This window comes from Stegodyphus dumicola, chromosome 10 (genome assembly GCF_044657685.1).
Source record: "Stegodyphus dumicola isolate Sdum_Otavi_A_Nest chromosome 10, ASM4465768v1".
In the NCBI taxonomy this organism is placed as follows: Eukaryota; Metazoa; Arthropoda; class Arachnida; order Araneae; family Eresidae; genus Stegodyphus; species Stegodyphus dumicola.
Genome location: NC_140777.1, coordinates 23988860 through 24016390, shown reverse-complemented (window position 1 = coordinate 24016390; position 27531 = coordinate 23988860). Strand labels below are relative to the sequence as shown.

Sequence of the window (27531 nt, the reverse complement as noted above, 5' to 3'; positions counted from 1 at the left end):
AAAAAATAACTTCAAATTAAAATCATACAATAAAAATTTATGAAAAATCAACTTACATATAACGTAATGAAGATCGTATGAGGAATAAACGAAACAGACTTTCTATACTATGTAACAATATTTGAGCAAAGCGGGGAAACTACTAAGCAAAATCATAGATTTTTCATACAGTTACTCAGCAAAAACGGGAGGGAAAAAAAAACAACACATTGCTCTCTTATCACAATCTTCTCTTTCATCATATGTTTACAAACAGAGTTAGAAAACAGACCAATCAGATCAAAGGCCTTCCCATGCAATTCTTGGTGCATGCGTACACTTCCCGACATACGAGTATTTAAAACGTAGACGGAAGAAAAAACGATGAGCATTACAGTTCCTCGTAGCACTTGCAACACTCTTTAATAAGGGGCCTTTCTCGTTCTACGTCCGGCAGTCATACTCCAATATGCTATGTGGAATCCAGCTCCCTAAATTTAGTAGCAAACAATAAGACCATTTGTCCTGCTTTCTCTGCCTCGGGGGCCTCTTTAGTGAGAAAGCTCACGGGGACGCACAGAAGAGCTTTAATGATTTAAATTATATTTCAATTTCCATCTAATGACTTTATATTACTTCACTGTATTCTGCACCAATAGCAAGTGCAAAGCATTTCACTTGGTTTTCTTTGCAATTTTCTAATTTAATTACTTAGAAAAAAAAATTTAGGTAGAGGTAACATTTGTAAACTGCTGCAGTATATTGATAATATATTAAATAAATGTATATAAAATAGTATATTAAATATAAAAATATTTAATATATAATATTTTAAATATAAAGATATTTAATATAATATTTTATTAATTATTTATACAGAATATTATAATTTTTTATTTTTTAATTATATTTATAATATTTTATTATTTATTTTGTATTATTATTAATGTAATATTTTATTAAGATATTAGTATAAAAAAGTCTGAAAGCTTTCAGATTTTATATTACGCCCAAAGGGGCGTTTTTTTAACCTTTTGTGTGTTACCTTTGTTCGTTAAATATCATGTCCTTCGCAGTTACCATAAAATTAAATTCGACAGCAATATCACTAAATAATTTTAAAATGAGCCTATCTTTAGAATTTCCGATACACAGTCTCGCGCGTTGGATATTAATTTTTTTCCGTACAGTGTTGCCATTACTCGCTTTGAAATCGCCGAGTTTGTAAATCAAAAATTCATTAAAGTTTTACAAAATATGAAATAGATAATAAACAAATTCCAAATTTAGCCTTCCAGATGCCCATATTCGAGTTGAGAACTACGTTATTCAAAATTTGATGAATTTAGGTACCGTTGTTTCTTCACCATGTGAGAAACATACATACATTTATGCAGATTCTTCATTATTTATTTAAATATAATGCAGGGCTCTAATAATTGGTGGCAACAATTTGAAAAGTGAAACGCATTTTTTAGTGAACCAACGCAAAATGCCAAAACGAAATACGTCCTTCTGGGCAAATTGACCCTTTGGGTTTAAATACTCCAATATCTCTATTGCACTACTTTGTAATCCAGCGTTTCTCGAACTTTTTTCAAGTGAGAACCGCTGCTATAAATTTAGAATGATCTACAGATCACCTTACTCTTGTCATCTTCGAAATCAATTTTTTAGCATTGTTACTACCACCAACTTACATTTTTAAAATACCACTAATTAAAATTCGTTTACTCGTATATTGGTATTAAATAACTAAATTAATAGAAGGAAATTTATATTTGCTTTAATAATTCAAGGCCATTAGAGTTTGATAATGTTTATCTTATTAAGTTAAAATTAAATAAATATTGATACTCGCATTAATGAGATGGATAAGCCTGCCGATTCTGTATTTGAATGTATGCAGTAAAGAAGTACCACAATTAAACAGCTTAAATCTTTTATTTGCTAAGATTAGAGTAGGCATTAATTATGTAGGTTACTAAGAAATAAATTCCATCTTGGGAGAAAATGTAATAGACAATAACGAAGTATAATTTCCAAACTCTGAGATTTTCACTATAGTGTGGTGTATGCAATTAATTATAATTTAACTTTTTTTTTAGTCCAAAGGGGCTTTGTCCCTGAAGGACTATTGTTTACGTTTTTCGATTTTGCGTTGAAAACTTTAAAAAGGCTCTATCACTTTTCAAATCGTTGCCACCACCAAGTACTATTACCTTGTATTATATTTGAAGAAATTGAAGAATCTGCATAAATGAATTCATGTTTCTCGCATTGTGATAAAATAACTGTTCCAGAGCTATCCAATTTTGAATGACGTAATCCTACGGCGAATCTGGGCATCTGAAAGCCCAAATTTGAAATCTGGAATTTGTTTTATTATCAATTTCATATTTTGTAAAACGTTAACGAATTTTTGATTAACAAACTCAACGATTTAAAAGCGCGCAATGGCAACACTTTACGAGAAAACAAAATCTGATGTGTACACCACATGACTTCCTTGTACGGAATATTAAATTATACGCATTTTTTCTTGCATTTTATTTAAACTTATTAGATTGAATTAAACCTACTTCGCCGACAGCGCATAAACCACAATAGAATAAATGCATTCTTTAAAATTCACTTTGTTTACCATAGCGACACTCTGGCGCTAAGTTTACTTAACAGTATTATATTTCCTTCATATTGTAACTCAGAATGCACAAAACGTATATCATTTAAAGAATTATCTAATCGTTGCCACATGTTCTATTCAAATACTATAATAAAGCTGGAATGATGTATAAAAGAAATTAAGCAAACAATGCAAAAAAGAAACAGTTTTTCTCAGACGATTGAGTATTTCTCATTGAATTAATTCAGTTCTCACTTCGCGAGAAGGCAAAAATACATAAAAACTCAAAATATCTATATTAAAAATTACGAAGTAAATCTCAAATGCTTATTTCCTCGAAAAAATTCCAGAAAGAATTATGCATGATTTAATCGGCAATAATAAATGAATGCGTTATCTTTGTTGTTGCGAAGCTAAGTTTCTCTAGATTGGCAACAAATCCACTAGTCTCCTGTTTCAAATGTAAACATCAATGGCCGCCATTAAAAATAGGCTTAGCGGCACTTAAACAACTTTAAAATTGCTGATAATTCTAAACATATTGCACACAGATTTACTAAAGGCATAAAATCCTTAACCGGAAGATAAAAACAACATAATTCAATCATTTTTAAAGCAAAAACTGTACAATTTACAAACATATAAGAGTAAAGAAACTGAGATCACTGAGCCGGGTAATAGAGTGGATATATATATAAATATATTTATATACGTTTGGTGCTGCCGATTGCAACCAAAATACGAGGTGCACATCTACATGTTATAAAAGTCCTATATACAAAATTTCAACGTTCTGAGGCTACTCGTTTTTGAGTTATGCGAGATACGTACATACATTCGTACAGACGCCACGAAAAGTTCTCTTCAGAATTAATTTTAAAGCAGTTTTATAATTTTTTTGAAGGAAAAGAGTATTTTATTCTGTCCTTACGTACAGATATGACGCAAAAAATCGTTAAATTGCATTCGATAGCAGTCAAAATGGATATTTTCGTTGAAATATGCTGCCTGAAACTTTTCGCGATTACAATACTTCCTTTTTACTTCGTACAAGGAAGTAAAATCAAAAACAAAAAACTTTTTATCTAAAATTCGCAGAACTGGGTATCGGAAATTCTAAAGATAGACTCATTTTAAAATTACTCGTATTTTGTGACATTGCTGTTGAACTTAATTTTATGATTTAAGTGCAAAGAACTTGATATTTAATAAATAAAGGTAACGCACAATACGTTAAAAAACGCCCCTTTGGACGTAATTTAAAATCTGAAACCTTTCAGATTTTAATCATTTGTGACCCGCGCTCAACAGATTGAGATACGCTGTTTTAAGAAATAGTTGTTATGATTTAAGTGCAAAGAACATGATATTTAATAAATAAAGGTAATACACAAAACGTTAAAAAACGCCCAAGAGACTGGAGGTCATAACTGCATCTATTGCATTCCGGAGATGGATATTACTAAATTTTAAATGGTCTGGTGGCTTCCAAATGTTTTGACATCCTAACCTCTCTTTAAAACAATCAGTTCTTTTGCATCTTTTTTTTTATAATAGAACCCAATATATTCAATACAAAATCAAATCTTTTTTAACATATTTATTTATGTTTTGTATATTTAAAGCTAGTTCATTTTACGGTGATTTTGGATACATAAAACATGTTACTCAGCTAAATTGTGCATTCGAAACTAATATATATTCCGTCACTTACTTGTTTGAAGCCAGTGTTCATCACTAGCAAGTTAAAAAGGGATTAGATTTACATTTCAGTGATTTTCGATTCTAGAACATGCTTTGCTTTAAACTCGTTGAATAAGCGATGAAAGTATGCACAGTTAGATTATAAGGTTTACTTTAATTTTATAACAGTTATTTTTATTTTCGATCAAGCCTTTCCTATACATTCTCATTTCTGACCCAAGTTTCCCTACCAGAATGAAGTTTTCAGGATTACGATTTATGTAAATGGGGGGTAAGAACGAGTATTTAGGCTGGAGGTATGAGTCACTTCAGTACTTCGACTCTACTACGACTCAACACCGACTAAGTAGAGTCGGTGTTGCTTCAGTACGACAGCAAGTTCTGCCTTTCGGCTACGTTGTTTCTGTTAGTCTAAGTTTACTTTTCTTCGGCTGTACTTCTACGTGCCTGCTAGTGTACGCCGACGGTCTTAAATAAAGGACAACTCTGGTAGTTGATTCTGTGCAGCTTCGGGTGATTAATTTTAGTTAGTATTAGATTAGTTTTATATTTTCTAACTTGAGTTAACGCCCAGGTGGAGGCTTATTGTTCGCCCGAGAAGGGACTGCTTGTTCATTAATTTGTAGTCGAAATGAAGGAATTTTAACCCTTCTTCGGACGTTTTACCTACAAGGACCCAGCAAATAGTCACTTCACAGTTCTTCAGTATTCTAGAAGAATTACAAGAAGTTATAATTTAGCCAGGATTTTACAAAGTTACCTGAATTGAAACCAATACGAATGCGTAACATCCATAAAAGTATACTTTTGCAAAGGACGTTCAAAACAAAGCGAATCTCATTAAGGAAAGAAACGAAAAAAAGAAAATAGAAAAATTGAAACTAACAGTTAATTAAGTCGATTAATGATCTCTTTGATTTACAATTACGAAACATTAGGAGACAAATAGTTTTAATGCTTAAATTTTTGGAAAAATTAACTAGTTCATGGAATAAAAAATAAATGACATTATACGAACCATACATACATTTAACATAAATAAAATTTGGAAGATGTATGGATACAATATACTCAACTTAAAATTAAACTCTTAATTTAAAAATTCCCTCGCCGATACTTTCACCACCGCGAAAAATGTGTTATTGTTTTTTAACAAGCGGATTTCTAGTCTTGGCAAAACAAATATCATTACCATTTCACTTGCGGGATATAATTATTGCAAACTTCATGGGCTAGCGATCCACTGAAGTAAATACATAACTGTGATCTTAATTATTAAGTTTTTTTCTTTATTAAACAGGAGCACAAATATCCACATGCCGTTAATTTACGATGAATGAAATCAAGAAAAATTTTTTGTAGCTCCTTAGTATTTCTCCTTAATATTTCTACAAGGGCTATACTTAAAATTCCGTACCTAGATCATATTTCCACTGAAGTTTTCGGATTTCATTTTTTCTAATTCTGTACACGTTTTTCTTGCATGCCAAACATATTTACAGTTTTTACAGCCGTAAAGAAACTTCTTCAGATATTCTACGGCTAATTCATAGGGAATTAACTATTAATTTTTTTTTAAGAATCTCTTCTTCCAGTTTCCATCTTAAGCTGCTCAGTGCTTTCAAATCAGCAATATCTATTTTTTTCCTCCAAAATAGATTTAACAGGTTTATATAGAAGACAAGTTTATACAGCTTATTTAATAATCAAGATTTTATATGGATTTCTTATTATGGATTTCAACAGGTTTATATAGATTATTTAACAGGTTTATACAGGTTTAACAGGTTTTATTTAACAGATTATGATTCATTGAAGTTTTAATTTATGATTAATTGATTAATAATTCATTTAAGTATTTTAACACAAAATTAAAATATTTTAGTAAAAACAATAATAATACTAAATTCTAAATCCCATTTTAGAGTTATTTGCCATGACATTTTCACTATAAAATCTCAGTATCTCTGCAGGTAATGAACTATGAATAAAAATAACCTATTAGATAATTGCAAAAATGCTAAAAGAACTTCTTTCACGATTTTTAGGCAACCAATATACTTCAGCCTAAATCAAGCGCATGTTTAATAAGAAATTCGAAATTATACTAGAATTTTTACGTACATAAAAAAAGAACCAAGCACGTAAAATTAAAGTTTGCTAAAGGCAACAGCAAAGTGCTTTTTAAGTGCAATAAATTTGAAGAAAATTAATTAGTAACAACGTAAATAGTTAAGAAGACATTAACAATTATTTTCGCACCATTTACTACATGCTGCGCAAGTGTTAAACCATTCCCGAAGACAGCATTTTAAATTTGTGAGCTTTAAATTAAAACACTTTTTAGACCTCCCCAAAGACGTAATGTTGCATACATAAAATTAATCAATTTTTATCAAATAAATAAAATATATGAATCGGTAAATCTTTGGCAAAAGCATTTAATATTTTTGTCAATCAAAAAGAAATTGAATCATTAAGTTTGTAGAAAAGGTTTCTACAGCTATTCTCGTTTGGTTAACACGTAATTCTAACATCGCTTTTACAATTATTGTGTATACTTTTAATAAACAGGAATGCTTTGTGCGCCGATGTAAATGAAGTCGTATGCTGATGTTCAAAACGCTCAGCGAAAATATTTGTAAGGCAATTCTATTTGAAATGTTATAAATAATTACTTAGTTACCTTCGAAATAACATTCATCGAAACACTCGAACGATTCTCTAACATTCCGACAGAAAGCATTGATTGATTACCTCTTTTGGTATCTGTCAAAGATCGGCTGGCGCGTGAGTTTGAAAATATCGAATTGTCTGAAAATATTGACCTCCAGACAGCCATCTTAAAAAGAGAAAGCGGCGAAGTCACAGTAAAAATTTTGACAAATTAAATGTTTGTGACATTGGCAGATCAACGAAACTAAAACTACTACTCCCCCCCCCCCAATTTTTTTTTTTTTTTTACTCAAATCACGTTATTACACAAAATGGTCAAAATATAATTTAATTCTTTGCGCACCACAGAATAGTCAAAAGATGACAAGAGCATGGGACTATGTTGTTCTAATGATGTCACTTCATACAATTTTTTAAAGACAATATACTAAGCTCTAATAATCAAATTTATTTATTGCAAATTCACGTATGTGGCTTTTTCCAATAATTTTTGAAGAAAGATGTAAATTTTCAATTTTTCATTTAAGCTTACTTAAATTTGTAGAATCATTAGGTTTTCTGAAGCAGGAAATGTGAAAAATGAGCAATGCCCTAGCTGCGACTCGAACTTGGACCTCTCGAATACGCTCCAAGTGTGCTACCATCACACCACAGGCATGCTGGTAGGTGAGATAAAATACCTTATATATTATTCCTTTTAAAGGGCGATTGGGGATTAGTGGACACAATCACCAAATACTGGTGGTGACGAATTATCAGCCGCCACTGTAGACTCATTAGGGTTTTTGAAGCATGAGATGTGAAAATGTGAAATGTCTTCGCCAGGACTCGAACCTAGACCTCTCGAATACGCGCCGAGTATGCTACCATTACGCAACGAAGGCTTGCTGGAACGAGGGAGAAAGTACTATTTATTAGACTATTTATTAAAGAAAATACTATTAATAAATTTATTAGACTTTCTTGTATTTAGAAAAGATATTTTAGGTTGATTAAGAGTAATCAGGTTAGAATAATATAAATGTGCAGAAAATACACGTTTTATAGTTTCAATATATTTTTTCCCTTAAAAGAATTTAGTGAAAAGAAATATAAAACGGGTCAGAATATTAAAAAATTCAATGATGGACTTGAAAAACTGCAGAAATAATATATGTACTACACTTATCTAATTGTTAATGGCAAAAATATCAATCTTGAAGAAAACCAGAAGAGAGAGACAGATAAGAATATCATATTAAAAACCCATTACTACATCTTGATAACAAATTTCCCTTTCGGGAATACATCTGCAGTAAAAAAATACACTTAAGATAACCGTATCTATTGCTACGTGGAAGGAAATGAAATACTGATTTGCGTAGATTGGATTTCCGATATGAAAGTTTTAGAATAAGCACGGCGACGCCATTAAATCATGCTTATACAGAGAATAATTAATTCTTTCAAGTGACTGTATACAAAGAACCTCATTCATCAATACCTATACATCAAACAGATATCGATTCACGATTGAAGTGAGGAACTTTCTAATCGGATATTTCCTAACGAGAATGTTTCTACGGAATTACTATATTGGAATCACTAATTTAATTCGCTACAGAGTTTTACCGATTTTCTGGCCAAGGTTCAAAATAATCGTGTTATTATATAATGTTAAGTATAGAAAAGCAATAAATCCACGTCATTCTCATAACGGCGAATTTCCTGACCATCTAAGAAAACGTTAATCACAAAACCTTCTTTTAAATTATCATTGATTATCTTCATAGTTACATTTACGAAAAAATTTAGAATCTACAAAAAACATTCTATTAGTGATTTCGAATTAACATTTATCTAAATTTCCTATGAAAGCTACTATTTTAAATAAAGTGAAAATAAATATCAACGAACATCAGCTGAATAAGAATTATGAATTTTTAATGATTTTTGCCCGCTCAGAAAGAAAACTTTTAATGAATTAAAATTTAAGAGCCACATGATTAATGTAGTGACCGTGGCTTGCGAAGCACAAATTTTCGAAGTTACATATATTCCGCTTACTTCATCTTAAAAATAATTTAAATATGATATAACATTCACAATTCTTCTTAATTAATTTTATGACAAATAGTTTATGAAGTTCTCAAAATTCTAATTCGATGCAGGATACTCGCTGAAACATTTTGGGAACAATTGGCGAATTTGCAACTAAACTCGATTTCCGATATCAGTTTCTGAATCAGTGGCAAATGCGAGGACAGAATTCGAACAGCATGCAAGTTGATGCAGTTATTCAAATTACAAATACAGAAGACACTGTAATTAATAGTTATGTGAGATTTAAAAATACTAAAATACATACAGAACTGAAATATAACAAGAACTAATGATTAAATATTATCAGTAATTTTAAAATACGAGTATCAACAAACAAACTATCAGATTATTAACAAAAAAAAACTGATGTGTACCACATGACTTTCTTGTACGGAATATTATATTGTAATATTGCCTTTTCCCATGTCTTTCATTTACGCTTATTTCCTCTAATTTCATTAGAGGTACATTTCTCATTCAATTAATTCAGTTCTCACTTCGTGGCAAGCCAAAAATACATAAAAACTCATAATGTTATTGAAAGATATAGAAAAACATCAAATACAGTTAAAACAATTAAAAAAATCTTTTACAATTACAGTTTCTATGCAAAAACAAGAAATTCGGGCACTGGCAAGAACGCATATTTTTCGTTGCGCAAAACTAAAAGTTTCCTTTTGGTTCCACTCGGCAAAAAGACACTGCAGGTGCAGAAAGAATTAATGCACTATTCTGCTAAGTTTCAAATGTAAACAAATATGGCGGCTATGGTAAAAAAAAATTAGGCTAAGCTGCAATTAAACAACTTTTAAATTGGTGTTAATTCTACAAATACTGCCCGAAAATTAAATAAAGGCATAAAAACCTTAACCGCAAGGTAAGAACAACATAATTCAATCATTTTTAAAGCAAAAAATGCACAGTTTACCAACATATAAGAATAAAAAAACTGAGCTCATTGATATATATATATATATATATATATACTATGCTGTATGATCTTAAATTCATTTAGTGCGAAAACAAGTTACTACTACTTGCGCAATTGCTGCAAAGTTAGTTAATAATAATTTATTTCTTAAACAAAATTGATTAATTGATTATATTATCTCCTAAGTTTAATTAAAGAATAATTATTTTAAAAGAGTGAATTCATACTGGTAAGTTATATTTTGAAAGATGTTTTGAAGTAACTTGAAAGTAAAATGTTAATAATGTTTTAATGGGGACTGGAATTAAATCATCATGAAGAACAACATTTCAATTGTAAAAGGAAAAATTAAATTAAAAACATGTAATCATTGTCATTGATCGGAAATTAGTATATATATATATATACTTTTGGTGCGGCCGATTGCAACGAAAAGGAGGGTGCGCAATTACATGTTAAAGCAGTCCTATATACAAAGTTCCAACGTTCTGAGGCTACTCATTTTTTAGTCATACGAGATCCATATGTACAGATGCTCCGAAAAAATCTCTTTTAAATCCATTTTAAATCAGTTTTATAATTCGTTTCGGGATAAAATGAGTCCTTTATTCTGTCCTTACCTACAGATGTCACGGAAAAACATCGTTAAATTGCATTCGATAACGTTCAAAATGGATATTTTCGTTGAAATATGGTACCCGGAATTTTTCGTGATTACAATACTTCCTTTATTTCGTCCAAGGAAATAAAAAGATAAAATAATATGTAGCTATCGCTATCGAATGTAAACAAATGAGCATTATAATAGATATACTGTTCATAGAAAAATTTTGCAAAATATACGAACGCAGCAATTATGAACGTAAAACAAGGAAATTCAGATACTGTACAGAAAAACAGGCTTTAAACACAAAAACTAATTATATGACACTACAAAAAATAATAAAATGTTTCGAATATTTAGTGGGATCAGATTTCAGCACCATTTTACAAATTAAAGGACAAAAGCAATGCGTTACACCAAAGAATTTGTTTCAAAAATAGTTTTAACGAAATGAAATTGCTTTATACGATAAGAATTGTACTTTAAAAGATTAGTTTTTTTTATAAATTTCAAGATTTTTTAAAGTTAATGAATATCCGAATAATTAGAAGATAGCAAAAAATTTCAGAATGTAACTTACTAAAAATTAATAACCGAAATTTTCATTCCCCTTTGATTAGATAAGACATGAAAAGATTAATTTGTCGTTGCATTACATGAAAACAAATTTCATACGAGTTGCACAAAAATTTTCCTTCCAGTTTTAGAAACTTCCACCTGCTGCGAGATTAATTCAAAGTCGCTGAAGGGCTCTAAGCTGAATGCAAAACCAAATTCCAACCAGTTTAATTAATTTTATAATTAATGAAGAAACTAAAGAAGAAATTTTAATTAAAGTGCAGATCCAACACCCGATATTTATGACTGGAGGAAGGGGGACAAGAGGAGAAAAACTCCTTGCTGTTCAACATTAATCATGTTGTGAAGTACAGCAATGCGTACCTTCTTTGATTAATCAAGCATTTCGAATCGGTTAATTACTTCAAAGTGACGTGTTTCCGATCCTACAATCAAATTAGAGAAATGCATTCATTGTTACATTTGGAAAATGTGTCCATTAAGAGCAAGTTCTTAGGTTACATTTGGGTCTGAATGGTTTTTACTAAAATCATTGTTTATTACGTCATCCATATTTCTTTCTATTTCAACAGCATTCTCGATTTCAGCAGAAAAGGTACGAAGGGTGTTTTGAAAAGGACTATTTGAAACACATGAATATTTGAAGATGCGTTTTCTAAAATGCAATTAAAAAAACAGTGACGCCATGAATTTATGTCATCGGAAAATAAATCTTTTGTAAAATTTTAAATTTAGACTTTTAAAACTCATATTTGTAAAAGCTGACTTATGTTGTAAGTTTATAATTTAAAACCTTAGCAAGGTCGTTAACGACCTTCATTCCGGTTACTTAAATTCTGGTGGGGAAAGACATAAGATTATTATTTAAATTAACCAGTTATTTAAAATTTCAGTCTTTACCATAACTTCTTCTTTCCGTTTTCTCACTAGAATACAAATCAATTTAGTTAGTATTTAAACTGAGGTTTTTTTGAGTTTAAAAGATAGAGCGTGTTTCTGGCCCTCAGGAGCACGATAAGTTTAACTCTTGCAGCTCTGATAAGCTATAAGTGTTCGGCTTATCGTTATCGCTGCCAACATTTGAATTTGAAATGTCGGTTAAAATTACTGAGCTAGCTTTAGGTTGAAATTTATTGGTGTAATCTTTGACTACTACACTAGGTTTTAAACTGAAATTTACTGTTCCTTTAAATGCATCACCACGAGCTATAATCGATTTTGTTAGCACAAGAACACGTACTGATGCTTTAAGTTTTATTTAAGTAAAAAAGTTTTATTTAAACCTTTATCTGACTTCACGGTTACTTTCAGACAAAGCAATTATTTGCATCATGCCTGTTAGATGTTTTGGACTATTCAACTATCACCAGATTAAGGAAAAACCCTATAACTTTAATATTGTCAATTATTACATTTCTAAAGAAAATTATTTCTGATGCTAATTCAATTAGGCGGAGAAAATACACTTGAATTTAAAAATACACAATAATAGCTCGTGTACACTTTTAACTTCAGGTACCAATCAAGAACTAATCATAAATAAATATATGAATAATTACTCATAAAGTTTCTGACCTTGTTCGGAAAGACATCGATTAAATCTCGGTGAGAGGGCTGAAATATATCTGCATTTTGCGTTTAAGAAGATATATCATGAATTTTCCATGCAGTTAAGCAGTTTGTTTGAGACACTATATTAATATTTACATATTTAATAAATTTTAAAATTCAAAACCTTTTAATTACAAATTCAGAGAAAATACCACATTCCATTTATACTAAATATTCACTGATATTGATTTAAAAATCGCGGGTTTTTTTTTCATGCGTGAAGAAGCAAGCAGAATGAGTTACATGGGCTACGGTAATAAGGTTTTATGAAATAAAATTAGAACGAAACATAGGATATTATTATTTTTTTAATATTCGGGATATTCATTCAATAAAAGTTTTAGTTACACAAGAGGATATGCTGTTGCAGCTTTCTAAAATGCGACATTACTATTTGGGAAGTTGTTTATATAGATTTTCACTCTTTTCCTACTCTAACTGTGGGGCACATAATGCCGAAATTATGGATGCATAAACACACTGAACACTGTCGATCTTCAGAGAAAATACGAACTATTTTTAATAGTTACTGGAGCACAAAGGATATAATTTAAACCTTACAAACGGGTTGATCAAACTGAACTGCTTATGATTTAAATTCAATATTTTAGCGCTTTGCATTTCTCTTAGGTATTTTAATTTTTTTATTTACTGCGCTTAATTTTTCACATTTGTGGGGATTTAGTGAAGTTATTAAACCGTTAATTTTATTTTGAAGCAACATTTCCTATCGCTCTTGTTTTCAACCCAAATTGTCTTGCCAGAATGAGATTTCAGTTTCGCGCGTTATGCAAAATAGGGTAGAAAGATACTGCTTACGCTGGTGTCTAAATTGCTTCAGACAGAACGTGTTCTGCCTTTCGGCCACGTTGTTTCTCTGCTATTTTAAGGTAGTGCATATTAATTGCCGGTCAGTCTACGTCGGTAGTAGAGCCAAGAGCCAACTACGCATTAAATATCTCAGCGAAGTTTCGGCTGATTATTTCACTTAGGGTTAGTTTTAATTTTACATTTCTATGTTGAGTCGCCTCCAAAACTATTGAAGTGGATCTCTAACCACCAGGACACGCCAATTGTAAATACTTTTCTTGAGTTGAATAAAAGGGTCTTTTAACCCTTTCCACGTGTTGTTACTGATATAGTTAAAATTAGCGAGTAGACGCTTCACAGTTCAAGTAACGATCTAATCAACAAAGTAACCTTAATTTAGCTAGAATCTTACACGCTTTAAATTAATTTTGCGTTTGTGTTTTTACACACTAGTGAAACACAGCTGCTGCTCAAGGAGATAAAAGACACATGTATATAATAATGAAAATCCAAGTTCTCATGCAATATAATTATATAAACATTATTCAAAGTTCTCATGCAAGATAATTATATAAACATTATTCAAAGTTCTCATGCAATATAATTATATATATATATATATATCTCATGTAATATAATTATATAAACATTATTCCAAGTTCTCATGCAATATAATTATTATATATTAATCATGCTTACATATAACATAAAATATTTTTTTAAAATCGCTTCATTTAAGTTCTGTTATTTCAATATTTCATCTACTTCTATCACTGATTATATTAACATTAACACGCTGATGACCATCGACTACGAGGCATACACACGTTCTGACCCCAGACGCCGAACATGAGTTATCTCGTACCATTCCCTCTGTGTACTGCTAATGAGTGCCTTTATTATCTTCCACGTATTTGATTAGGTTTGGTTTATTTTGTTGCACATGCTTGGAACGTTTTAGTCTAAAACAATCGACAAGTGCATCACAAGTCGCTTAAAAGAAAAGTAACCGAAAATAAAAATGCATGAAGAACAAAAAATACGTTCAAAGAAAATTTTACTATTTTATGAATAAATGAATTTTATGAATTTATATATTATTTTATGAATAATTTATTTTATAATTTCACTATTTTATGAATAAATGGATTATTTATTCATAAATTTATTTTATAATTTCACATTTTTATGAATAAAGGGATTGAATTTAATTCGTTTTTTAAATTTCTCTCTGCCAATGCATATTTAGTTCTTTTACCACCGACTGCCTAGTACATAAAATAACCACGTGTTTGCTGGAACATGCATGGTTGACAATATGAACTGAATGCCGTCCAAAGCCTGAATCCTGCTACAAGTTACCTCGTAGTTGGCAGTAGGCGGGTTAAAATAATTAAGTTAGACAGTCGTGTCAAGGAGAGGAAGCTTCATAGCAGCACTGTAGAATTAATAATAGAAACTCGCCCTTTTACAATCCAAATTATACATAATAAAAACCATTCATTTTATATTTTTTTATTGTTCACTACCAGAGAATGAACAATATAAACAAAAACACATATTCTAAATTGAAGCATATTGCGAATATAGACGGGAATCTATATAATTAATAGCCTAGAGTTGTTGCGATAATGATACATAAAGCTTCGTATCTAACTCTAATACACATATATAATATTTTGTGCTCCAATATTAATACATTTGTACCAAAGTTGGCTTACGCATCGTTGTGTTGGAGGGCTATAGTAATTGTAAAAGCGAGTACAGGCACAAATTATTAGTGAACACGAAACGTTTCAAATCTTTAGGGTTCCATTTACTTGCAAGCGTTATATACACCTGACTTAATAACTTGTAAAGTGTTAATGCGGTCAGGTATTCGACTAGCCAGTAGAGTTGATCTAGAACGAGACACGCGTCAAGAAGTTCTTATTTAAATGCAGCGTAGCGCATTCTCTCGTCATGCAAGTTGCTATTTACAAAAGCATTCTGCAACAAAAGTAAACAAAGTTACATTTTTCTCATTGATACTCACGAGGAAATAGAGTTCTTTGCAGATGCAAAACTTCAACTGTATAATTCCCTTTTCTTAATAGGGACACATTTTCGTTTTTTATACAACGTTTTTAATAAAAGACTTCGATTTAGCATTTGGAGCAGATTCAGTTCAGACCTCTAAGTTTTTAGTCTCATATAGCTATGAATTTCTCACAAGCAGCATCACAAGTGTTACGTAACCAAAACTAACAAATAAAAGCATACTTACAAAATAACCGATTATTCTTAAAATATTTTAAAAAGGGAGGGTATTCTTAATAACAAGAAAATTTAAGCATTTTAAGAGCTGTAAGTAGAAATTATATTACACACAAATAAACAGTTAAGATGCAAACATTAAAATTTTGATTTGAGGAGAAACGGATTTGGAGGAAATATTTCAGATGACTCTCACAATGAGCCTTGTTTAGAGACAAAAAAGTAACTATGTCGATCATAAGATTAGAATAAAAATACCGCATAAAGAAGACTATTAGACGTAACACCATTTTAATTTATCTGATCGAAAAACTGCATAAAATGCAGAACACAGTTTTATTACTTCTCCGCACGTTTTAATCTGCGTCATATACGAAAATATGAAGATCAGATTTCTTGTCCTGTTAATGCGAGAAAATCTGAATTTCAAAAACTGTTTTTTTTTCTCAAGTTTAGAGGAAATTAAAACCCTCTGAGATAAAGAAAACAATGAACAAAGAACAGTTCCTTGTTACAGCATCCTTTACTTTATCAAATGTTATCCAGCACTTTTTTGTTGGGTGTATCCCACAAGAAATCCCCTTAAATAAAAACTCCATCTTAAAGAGAATGGGTCAAACACTACAAGCAATTTTTATTTGTATTCCGCACGTTTTCCTATTAAACAGAAGTTTTCCAATGCGAGACTTTTTCTAAGAAAACTGAAACTTTTTTTAGGATAAACAAAGAAACTATCAGAACGATAAGTGAATTTTAGTGTATATTTACTTTGATCACAAGACTTTAATCCAGACGGGAAAAAATGAAAACTTATCAGGGGAAAAAACCAAAAAATGCAACTTCCGAATTTAATTTATATGCAAAGTAACGAAAGGCCAGATCAAAGGAAAAATCAGTATTCAAAAGTTTTAGCCGCAATGCAAGATTTCTGCCTTGACTTTTGTTGTTTATCGACGTGTACTATGCATTGATTGCCAATGGAATGCGAGTATCTTTGACAAATTCCGAAAAATGTTTCACGCTATCTCATTTCTTACGTTTTCCCCTCTTTTTTGTCTTGTTATATATATATTAGCTACCTATGGTGAATGTTTTTAACTGCAGGAAAATAATAAAAAAGAAAAGATATGTGATGTATTTCTAGTTTTGTTTAAAATAAACTTTCAAACTCTAATAGAATTTAAATACAGGAATTCCGAAAATGAGTATGGGAAAAGCATATTCTATTAATGCGAAGAATATTCCCAGTTAATCCAGTCAATACTTTTCCTTATGAATATAAAATATATTGCACTAAGATAGAACAATAAAAAAATTCTTTACAATTAGTACAGAAGCTATTATATACGTTGGTTGATTTATTTAATAATGACAAAGCATTCGAGGGTTACGGCCATCATAGAGGACTTTCCAAGGGAAACTGGCTTGTATACACATTATACATGGGAAGAACCACGAAAACGCCCATTCAACTGTCCCGTTTGCAGGAATTCGAACCACAGACCGAAATACAAGTACAAGACCGAAATACAGCGACTTTACCGCTCGACCTCTGGTGGGCTATATGGTATTGGCTAAAATATAAAATGACCTCACTTTAAAAACTATCCTGCACTTTTACAGGTATTTTACAATGAAAAACGAAAATGGTTTGCGTATATAATATATGTGACCCAATAATATGTGCGTATAAATGAGACCGCTCATGTATACCATCTCAGCTGTTCTACAGTTATAACTCTACTTTACAGTTGCAATTTTAATGTGCTTTACAATTATATAATATTGATCAAAGCACCTAAAATATCACATCCTGAAATAAAAATCAATAGATACTTAAATACAGATGTCGCCCTGGAGGTTAAAGCTGCCGACATAAATTATCATCATACATTTTCCAAAATGCTAGGCTACGAATATGAAACATATACAACTTTCAGAACAGCATTTTAAGGCCTTCGAATGATCAGTAAATGTACGATGGCCCCAAAAAGTAATTACCCAGCCTTATTTTCCAAACCGTTAGTTGTAAACACATACTTCCATTTACAAATATATTTTAAATGACACGAAGATACGTGTTTTCATATTTTTAAAATTAATTTCCTACAAAATATGAAATAAAACTTTTTGCATGTTCCTAAGGTTCCTATTTTGAAAAATTTTATACTCGTTGTAAAAAATTAAACACAAAATGCCTGACACTCGTACGAGAAAAATTGACCGAGATAATTGGGAGAACAATATTCGAAGGCTGTACACAAGCTGAAGAGCAAAATGTTTGCATTTCTACGCCACTAAAAATAAAATATAACTCGGGAAACGTTTTCGGATTTAAGAGATTACGTGACAAGCATTTCTATGTAGATTACTGTGAAAAATATTGATCAATATAGTTTTTTAAATGGAGATTTTATTCACAGAATCTTCTGCCATTTGTGTTTTGGAAATACTAGTAAGCTTCAGTATTGGCGAGGAGCCAACTCGTAATATTATTTCCATTAATTAAAAACGAAAAATATTTTTCTTTCATGAATGTTTATTCGACTGCCAGCCAGTAATTCTAAAGTAGCAAAACTTCATGAGAACTGATTTTTAGATTTTGAATTGGTATACATTTCTCGCGTGAAAACTTTCCGCATATCAAATGTAAGAAAAATTATAAATTAAAGTCACCAGTAAATCACAAAAATGTATCATTCAATTGTATTTAAGGGAAAAAATTACCCTTGACCTATCCTAATTGATTTATTAACCGAACACCGAAATGCAAATTGAAAATGACGCCAAATATCTCGAATGATGAAATCAAATATCTGGAGCAATTTCTATAGTAGCAATTTCTATAGTCACACTTTCTGTGTTTTACTTTCATAACGAGTATAAATATTTCCTAAATATGATTATAGAGACTAGAGAAACGTATAAAAAGTTAATTTTCTATATTTAGTTTTATATACGGTTAGTTTCTATATATAGTTAGTTTTTATTTTACATAAATCTGATTTTTTTAATTTAAAAACATGAAAACACGTTTCTTTGATTGACTTAAAATATTTTTGTAATTAAAAGCACACATCTGCAACCTACGGCTGAGGAATTAAAGGACTGTTAAGGATTTCTGTGGATATGATGAATACAAACAATTAAGGAACGAGGTTCTACAGTAAAAAAGAATATTGAAATGGCGTTAAAAACAAAATTCCTCGTAGTTACAGTATTTTCGAAAACAAAGATAGCTTTTCTAAGATGACCACTTTCTAAGAGCCAAAATCATGTGGAGTCATGGACTGTCGTCTTAGAAAGGGTTCACATTATTTCTGAGTTGAAAACCATTTAGGTTCTTTACTATAAAGTAAAATTATCCTTACTTCTCTTTAAGACCTTCACATACAGCAAAAAATAAATCCAAATTTTTATTTCTTTTAGCATCATACAACAAAATTCGTAAACGAGTTCTAACATTATCCATATTAATATAATGATATGAAGTATTACACCTTCAATCCTAAATGTATTGCTGCTTCTTTTAAAGCTGCAATTTCAAATCCCATATCATTTCCAGTAACTAAATCTTACTTATTCACAAAAATCAAGCATAAAGATTGCTAATTTTCTTAAATAGTGCCATCTTATATGTGGTAGAACGCAGGTTCAAAGGATGCATAATTAAATAGAGTTACAGTGTTTATTCCAATTTTATTTTTAATGAAATTATAAAGATTTACTCTTAATTTTGGTTAACTTCTTTTCTTTGAAATTATGCAGTAGTATTTCAAATATATAACTCGAATATATAAATAAAATATTTTAATTGATGTATTTGTTTATATAAATGGTCCCAAAATGAAATGGCACAATTGGCAAAAAGCTTTTAAATAATGGGCAAACTTTACATCTACATTCAAACAGAAAATTCAAATTTTGATGCTATCACAATATGCTATTATGACGATGCTATTATAAAATGTATGTATAATAAAATTATCAGTGTTTTCAGAATATATAGCAAAGTGATTTTTTAATTTATAAACATTTCAGTGGTTTTAAAATATGCACTAAAATATGGTTTAAAAATATGAAAAAAATATTCTTAGAATAAACATTACCTACGAATAAAAGCTGTCTATGATTTTAAAATATACATCCTAATAGTCAGAAAATATAATAATCGACGGTCGCATACAGAGGATAATAGTATTAAAATATACAGTATTATGATCAATACCTCTTAAACATTTCAATGGTCTTAGAATACACGGCATAATGATATTTGTATATACCTATCAATAATTTCAAATTACAGAAACACTGGTGCCTTAGCTTTTAAACATTTTAAATGGTCTTAGAATAACCATCGTAGTGGCCATAAAATGTAATGATCAATAATCTTAAGATATACAGCATAATGATCCTAGAATATAACATCAGTAGTCTTGAAATGTGCAAGATAATGGTTTCAGAATAAAAAGCATAACGCCTATCCAGCTTCTGAGCATTTTAAAGATTTCAGAATATACGACAGAATGGGATTCTGCATCGCAGTTTCAGAAGATTCATCGCAATGGTTTTAAAGTATAACTGCCAATAGTCTTAGCATAAATACTATCCATTACTCTTTAAAACGGTGTTACTGCTCCCTTTTATAATTCTATTTCCTCGCTTTTCAATTGGTTTTCTTAACTATCGTACTTCGAATTCTACGCTTACGCCTTCATTTTCGTTCCTATTTAAATATCATTTCCTTTTCCACGCGTCTCAACCAGCTGTTAAAAACAGTTCCATCGAAAAACTGTCACTCGCTCAAGTTCCACTACTTAATCTGCATTAGCAAAAGATTGGGGCAGACACAACAATAGTCGAGCTTTCAAATTGTTAATCGATCGGTTAACGACTCTCAAAATCGAAACTGATACGAAGTGAAACTAAGTGGAGACGGAATTTCATTCGATTTTTAAAATAATTGCGTATAAAATGTGCGTTGAGGGAAGGATAAACGATTTAGGAGAGAGGATAATGAGCAAAATTCCCGAGCTGAAAAATGTTTGAATGTCCGTACGACGTACGTAATGGAGGTAAGGGAATATTTATTGCGGAAACGTTTTCTTGAACGATTTCGACGATGAATTTCGTAAAGTGACAAATCTTAATTCTGAATACTTTCTAACAGTTATTTTTCACTTAAGAAAATATCACTAATGGTCTAGAAGCGAGAAAACATGTTAATGGTTCCATAATTGTTTTAATGTCAAGTTAAATGAGAAGGCATAGTCAGCGAAAATCTTTTAAATTACGGTCAAGACGATGTTTTGCCAAATAGCCTACTAAAAATAACAACACCCCTCTTATACAGCCTTAAAAATAATATTCATCAGCTAGCATTTAAAATACATTTATTTTATGTGAAAAAAGTATTTATTTAGTTCTAGTTCAAGATCTGGAAAAATGGAAAGATTTAAAAGTTTTTAGATTAATAAATTATTATTACGAGAGCAGTAACGGCAGAATTTTACATAATAAAATTTACCTGGAAGCCAAAAGTTTATAAATTATATGTATCGAGTCTCTGAAGTGGCATATAGAAGAACGATTATTATAAAAAGTACATGAAAGTTTAGGATTCCGCTTCTACACAAGATTGGAATCAATGTCCTTCAGACTCTACTAAACTGACCAGTGTAATCGCTCTAGTCTGAATTAAAATGATGAACTCTTATGAAGTTTAAAATAATTTTTTTATTTAGGTCTTGAAATTCACAGAAAGCACTACTTGTGATACAAGTAAACCTCAGCCACTTTCGCGTATTTAAAATAACACAAAAGTGAAAGTTTAAGTAACATAGTCTGAGACTACACACAAAATACTTAAGCAGGCTTAATTAATTAACCGAATGCTTTTACAGTCGATTAGCAAAATGGCAGAAGCCGAAATAAACTCTGGTAAAGTTTATTTCGGCCGAAATAAACTCTGATAGTACGTAATTGGTGAGGAATACAGAAAGTTAGAGCAAGGCTTTAAATTACAATAACTGGCTATATTATGTAGAGAAAATTATCCGTGATGATCACAGGAAGATGATCCAAATTGATCACAGGAAAGATGAGTAACTGATGCGAGCAGATTAAGTTGCAGAAGCCGGTGGAAAGATAAACAAACAGGTTGCATATAAAGGATCTTTTCGCCTTCTGTGGAAAGAGAGAGAATACCGTCATGAACAATGAGGGCCGCAGGGAGCTGCTTAGAGGAATGGACATTGCTTAAAAGAAATGGTTTCCTTTCACGTGAATTGTCGAAGAGCCTAGATGAAAAAGCTGAAAATGTTGTAAACAAATTCATTGTAGGAGGTCAGCAATAACGATAGTTTTGAGAAAAAAATGCGTGACTTAAGTACTTAAGGCACCGTTTTTGTTTAAATGGTCCTTGGACTGTAAACAAAAGACAGACAGATTACCTACCCGGTTATAATTTTTTAGGAGATGCTTTGTCGGGATTTTCCGCTGTGCTGATATTTAAAAATATGCTTGAGTCTCTTTTTTCACGGCAAAATTGAAGGAAAGTGTGGTGCGTAATTTTAATGGCTACATACTTGGAACTGGTTAGAAAGGTGACTGATATTGACCAGTTAAAGATCAAGTGTGGCATGGTTGCATCAATAGACAGCTTTTAATTAAAAGTTAAAGACAGGAGTTAAATAGGAAAGATATGGTTGGAAAAAGTGCTTTTCTTTTGAAAAGGATAGCAAAATATGGTAAGAACTGGTGAAAAGAGAGCGAAGGTGTTCAGAGGGAAATTTAGCAAATTAATAAGAAAAAATGGAAGAAAGAAGTACGAATTATAACAGATAGAAAGGTCTGTTGGAATGGAGGACAGAGACCAGAGTAGTATTGAGATGATTCGCAAGATTCTAATAAATGAAAGAAAATTTATCAGAGATAAAAATTTCAATTGAATTATAAGAAGGATTCAATTGAATTATAAGAACACCTTCCCGAAGGTGATGAAGTGTCCCAATTTTACAACAGATATTTATGAAAAGACTGAGATATAAAGGTTCCTGTCCGACGGCAAATTACTAATATATGAAAGGAGATTGCTTCCGAAGAGTCTTCATGATCTAGAATTCTGCTTTCGATTGGGTATGATGAGCGACATTTAAAGTGAAGTTTACTACGTCTTCGGAGAGTCCTTCGGAGTGTCTTCCTCTCTCTGATTTGTGAAATCCCATCGAGAGTTTAGGACTATTTGGGACAAAATGTGTGACATGAATAGGTAATGTTTCGATTTGCGGCGTGGTGTGCATGAACTGTTAGAAGTGATACCTTGCGAAATGGAGAAAGTGGATCTTGACGCCCGGAAACCGAGTCGTCTCGTGTAAGTACTCTTCTTTCAGATACAGACGATGATGCCAAAAAAAAATATTAATATGTCAGCATTTATATAAGTGTTTTGTGCCCAGATTAAGCTAAGATTATTTGTATGTTTATTACAAACTTCGTATATTAACATGGAACTTATCAAAAAACGAATAGTTTATGATAATAAAAATAATAAAACTAACATGTTATTTGTCTACGACAGCAGCGTCCGTACTTGATAGTTAAACCGCTCATTTGAAAGTAAGATTAAAAAGTTAGGTTTATCAGTTTTTGACATGATTATTCATATCACATATTTTCCCTGTACAACACTTAATGCAAGTAAAATCGTATAAAAGGAGAAATTTATTCAGATAAATTTAAAAAAATAACATAATTTTAAGCAGATGAACTCAAAAATAAACCCATATTAGTTACGTATTAATGATTTTTGCTGCGAAAAATTGATGGTTGGTTGGTTAATCTTGTGTTCATTGAATAGTCATAATTGTGAAGACTTTTCTGGCAATTTAGACAATCTTTCCTGACAAATATTTCCATTGCGGATATTTATAAATATCTTCAAAATGCTGTTAATGTTTCTAGACATGATTAATATATGTTCTGGGGTACTTTCAGAATGGAAGAAGCAATTTCTGCAAATAGAAGAACATGCTAGTGGCGCATAGAATATATTTCCATTTTCTCGTGATACTGAGTTCTTAATTCTAACAAATTTTCCAAATAAAAAATATCTTGAGTAACAAATGCTATCTCAAGATAAGAACAAGTAAGCCAGCAAGAAATGATACTCGAAAATGCATTTAATACAGTGGATGAAATATCTTCAGAAGACGAAGACGGAAGGGAAGTTGTTACTAGTTATTTGTTCCGCGAAATTTGAAGAAAATGGCTAAGATGCGAATGTATTTTTACCCCGATACAGCAGTAGAAAGCCAAAGCATAAATATTTATAATGACATATTATGCTTTAGGAACATTTTAAAACGTAGACAGAAATAAATCATACTGAACAAACTTTTAATAGAATAAAAGCAAAAGGGCCCAGCTATTGTTAAGTAGAGTGGAGCGATGTTTAAAAGAAAAAAAAGGAGGGAAGAAAAGGTGGCAGCTATCTTTTTCGTATTTTTATGAAATAAGATTTTCCTTTCAAACAAGAACATTTTGAACCTTTATATTTTTCACTGTTTTCTACTTAAGCCAACATTCCTTCGTAAAAATACGGCAAAATTTAATTCAAACCTGCTAATTTTTAATACATTTAGTACCATATCAAATATTATGTGCAAATATTGCGTGTAGGTTAAATTTAATTAATTACCTCAGCTTTGCATTACGAACTCCATTTCAAAGCATTCTTTTCGTCAGGCAATCATTTGGGATCCGGGACCGATAATTCATCTTATATTAAAATCCTGTACGGAAAATTGTTTCGGCTTACGAATATTTCGTGTGACGAACAATCTTCAAGAAAGAATTATGTTCGAGAACTAAGGTTTTATTGTACTTCTACATCAGCCAAAGCTTTACACAAACCTTGTCTTTTATGATTGTAAAAGGCAGATTAAAATCTACAACTGTACTAACCTGATAAATACAAACAACGATGAAATATTACTTCGCTCTCAACCTACTGCATCCTTATTTTCCAATACCAAATCTCCAGTCACATATTTAAACGCAGGATCGCCACTGCCATCATCTACAATCTTCCAGTGCGCTGGTTGCCTTCCCAGTTTTTGAACATGAGACAGTACTGTACATATTCTTACGAAATGCCCAGCCGTGGTAAAATAGCTTCTCTGCAAAGCGGGTTTAAGATTGTCATATGTGGCGCGGAAACGCCCATTTGGTAACAAAATTGTCGATATGCTATAGACGGATGCAGAACATTCTGGAATGAATTCTTACCGGTTTGGACCAGAATGTTCCCGAAGGCTGGCAGAAAGCTACATAAACCGTGCTTGTACGCGGAGTAGCAGTCTAGTGTCAAGGTGTGTCTCGTTAGTGCATCGTTGAGACTATCGAGTGTATCGTCGAGTGCATCGCGAGTCGAAGCGTGGTACTCGAGTCTCGAGAGTACGTTGAGTTCCGAGAACGAAGGAACAGAGTCGGGAGCTGTACTCTAGTGCTTTTCCGTGAAGCTTTTTCACCGTTATATCCTGATATCCTGCAGGCTGTATTGCTGATTGTTTTAGCGTGTTGGTCGTACTTTTTCGACGACTGTAAACGTGTTTTTGGACCTGTCCTGAGTAATATTGGCTAATAAATTGTGCTTTCTTTCTTCGTCAAGTGTTGTCATTAATCACTCCAAACCCACGAACCCGTAGAAACTCAACAATTAATAACAGTTACTCCCTTCCTTCATGCTACTTCACAAAAGTGCACCTAAGATCGTTCTACTTTCGTAAAACGAAAGAAACCCATATAAGATAGGGATGAGATGATTTACTTTTCCATTTTCATTTCTTTACGGCTTATTTTTTAACAATATTCAGTTTCAACATTCCGAATGGCGGAATATCAATTTAATGTTATATTGGCAATTAATAAAATTAGATAAGGCTACACCACTAAGTATTCATTTGAGTAAAAAGGAAATATTGCAAAAACAGTTCCAGCAGTAGGATAGAAATATGTACTTTAAATAGAAAAATTAAAAACAAATAACTAGCAGAAAAAGAAAACAAGAATCATAGCGCACAATTTTAATTGTAAAATTTTAAATTTAAAATTAGTGAAAAATTTTATAATTAAAATTTTGCCGGATAGATGATACATTATTACAGATATATATAATTTCGAAGACCCGAATCTCAAAAAGGAAAAAAAATCAATTAAACCTTCCAGAGTTCATTATTGTTATTCTAATAATAATTTTTAATATAGTTCGGCTGAAATATTCTAAAAGAATTTTTCATTTTATGCATTAGATTTGATTTTTTTGAAATCTTTTATATTTACCGAAATTATTCAAATTTCAACCCACGTTTTCGCAAAATCTATAACAACTTACTGTAATAACTTAGATTTTTTATTCCTATTTAATTCGATAGATGGAGCCAATATTGTTGGTCTATGCTTTCTAATTATTATGGTAATTATTTATTAGTACAAAGGGGCTTTGTCCTTGAAGGACTATTGTTTTCGTTTTGCGATTTTGCGTTGAATCACTATAAATGTCCGTTTCATTTTCAAACTGTTGCCACCAAATGTTAGAGTCCTGTATTATATTTCAAGAAATTAAATAATGAAAAATCTGCATAAATGTATGTATATTTCTCGCTTTGTGATAAAACAACGGTACATAGAGCCATCGAATTTTGAATGACGTAATCCTCCTACGAATATGGGCATGTGGAAGACCAAATTTGAAATTTGGAATTTGTTTTATTATCGATTTCCTATCTGTAAAACTTTAACGAATTTTTGATTAACAAACTTAAGGATTTCAAAGCGAGCAATTGTAACACTCTACGGGGGGGGGGACCTTTTTATCTCCAGCGCGCGGAACTGTATATCGGAAATTCTAAAGATACATGCTCATTTTAAAATTATTTTGCGACATTGCTGTTGAAGTGAATTTTATGGTTTAAGTGCAAAGAACATGATAGTTAATAAATAAAGGTAACATACAAAACGTTAAGAAAACGCCCCTTTGGAAGGTAATTAAAAAAAAAAATCTGAAAAGTTTCAGATTTTTTTTTTTTTTACTTATTCTGATATTGTTATTTTAATAATGTAGTTTAGTATTATAGTAACACGTAACTTTGTTCCTCGATCTATGCTTGTCTTATTTACAATGCCCAGTTTTGTTTTCAATCGCAGTTAATTTAAGGATAAACTTCCTCTAAATTAACACTGTGTGTCGTGACTTATTTCACTCGTCTGGCAGTAACATCAGAACAAGCCCACAAAATGGTGGCAGGGAGAGCAAGATTTCAGAGCCTTGGGTACCAAACAGGTGACAGTATTATCAGGTTCAATGTTTCTTCTAACTTTCTTCGGAAACATACAATGACCTGACTAGAACAGAGAGCTTACTAAAGCTATGTTCACTAATTGTAGTAAGTGGACAGGATACAGACGAAGGGTATACAAAACCCTTTATTTTTTTCTTTATATACAATGACTTCCGTACTTCGGAATACAATGACCCTCCACTCGGGGTCTAACTTAAAAGATATCAAAATAAAACTAAACTCTAATTTAACTTTAGAATAAGATTGGCCTTATAATAACAGAAAGCGTATGTAGCACAGAGACTGTGAACACTACAATACGTTTAATTTATCA

The 27531-nt window shown here is 31.2% G+C and overlaps 1 protein-coding gene across 4 annotated transcripts in view; it reads right to left on the bottom strand.

The window, feature by feature from the left end:
* CASK (peripheral plasma membrane protein CASK) overlaps positions 1-27531 on the bottom strand; it is a 608377-nt gene that overhangs the window by 116627 nt on the left and 464219 nt on the right. The gene's annotated exons all lie outside the window — the stretch shown is intronic.